A 2,085-nucleotide genomic window follows, 5' to 3' on the forward strand; every position below is an offset into this window, starting at 1 on the left:
ACGCTAAGCGCTCTACTCACATATGATGAGGACCGCTTAAAAAGTTATAATAGCGTCCTACGCTAAGCGCTCAACTCTCATATGATGAGGACCGCTAAATAATGGCTAGCTAACAATAAATATATATATATATACCGATCGGTTCCCTCCCAGGCTATAATAGCGTCCCACGCTAAGCGCTCTACTCACATATGATGAGAACCGCTAATAAGACTATAATAGCGACTCACATATGATGAGGACCGCTAATAAGGTTAGCTAGCAATAATATATATATCAACCCTTTTATGGTGAAGTACAATATTAAAATACAAAGATCCACACTTCCCCAAATAAATTATAATAAACTCATAGCGCACAGTACAGTTCCCAACTGTACATGGAAATAATATAAAACACTTGACACGTCCCACGTGTCAACTAAAATTAGCAAGAGAGTTCCGGAAAAAAAATAAGTGGAACTCGATAATCCAACAAATTATTATATCTCCAAATGTCTTTGAAATTAAATAACTTTAGCGCATGCATGATATTAAAATCAAAGGTCCACTCACCGTGCTAGGCTATGCTTGCCGACGGCCCGAGGCTTCCTCCAAATGATCCTCCTCACGTCCTGAACAATAAATAATCATTAAGCCTCCAAACCAGGACAAAACTTTAATAAAATTCCCGAAATAAAAAGGAAGCCTATAATTTCATTTCTCTTGCCCAACTTCTCCACATTTTACCTAATAAGGTTCACATTACTCCGCACTTACCGAAAGCCATAATTTAACCTTTTTTAGACTTTAAAACCTGCTAAACCAACTGCCGGATTTCCATTCGAATAACCGCCTAAATCCTTAATCATAGATAAATCCTAAACCTTATCAAATCTCCTCCAAAACTTCCAAACTATACTTCATTAAACTCCTCTCATTAAAACAAACCCAAAAAGCATGAAAAACTGCCCCTAAGGGGCGGCGGCGGCGGCGGCCGGCAGCCGTTTTCCGGCGACCTCCAATGCTTCTCAAATTTTCACAGAATATTCCTCTCATCATGCTCAACAACATTCATAACTAGCACTTAGTCCATGTCTAAGGCTAACTAGGGCCAATGAATCAAAACTTCCATAAATCCCTAAAAACTTCAATTATACATTTCTACCATAATAACAACGAAATAGATTAATCCTTTTGAGGGAATACTCACCTTGATGAGGGCTACAAGATGAGCCAAAGATTCCGACCTATGGTGGCCGGAGGTAGGATTTCTGGCAAAAAGCTTCCCGGCGTCTCCGGCGAGTTTTCTCCTCTTCCGGCGGGCTAACGACTCGGGGGCTAGGCCGGGGAGAGAGAGGAGGTGATGGGGGTCAAAACTGGGGTGGGCTGGCAGCTGGTGGCTGGCCGGAGGGTGGCAGACCACGCTGGAAAAGTCCAGCAGAAAAGAGAGCTAGGGAACTCACGGGAGAAAAGAGAGAGAAGGAAGAGGAGAAGAAAGAAAATGAGGGGGGGTCTTGGGCTGCTCCTCAGCTGGCCCAGCAATAACCCAACTGAAAAAAATTTACACCCACTACATTTTTTTTACCACATTTTTACCATCTCCAAAAATTACTCTTTTAAATCATAACTTTTTCATGCTAATTCCGATTTTAACACATAGCATGTCTACGAACTCGTAATAACGTCCTCTACGACTTTTATGAAGAAAGTTTTCCCAAATTCCAAACACAAGAAAAAGACAACTCTAGGGTCCTTAAGTGATAAACGGTTACTTAACACGGTAAAAGACCAAAATAATACCAAAGTAAATAACCGTAAAATAACTTAAGAACCGGGGTGTGACAATTCTCCCTTCCTTATAAAAATTTCGTCCTCGAAATTTACATACCTGTCAATCAAAGAGATAAGGATACTGCTGCCTCATTAACTCCTCCGGTTCCCAAGTGGCTTCCTCTATTTGATGACTCCTCCACAAAACTTTAACCAATGGAATCGTTTTGTTCCTAAGCACTTGCTCCTTTCGATCAAGAATCTGAACCGGTTCCTCTACATATGACAAATCTTTCTTCAACTATCGTTGCTCTTACAAGACATGAGAGGGATC

Source organism: Fragaria vesca, linkage group LG3 (genome assembly GCF_000184155.1).
Source record: "Fragaria vesca subsp. vesca linkage group LG3, FraVesHawaii_1.0, whole genome shotgun sequence".
NCBI lineage: Eukaryota > Viridiplantae > Streptophyta > Magnoliopsida > Rosales > Rosaceae > Fragaria > Fragaria vesca.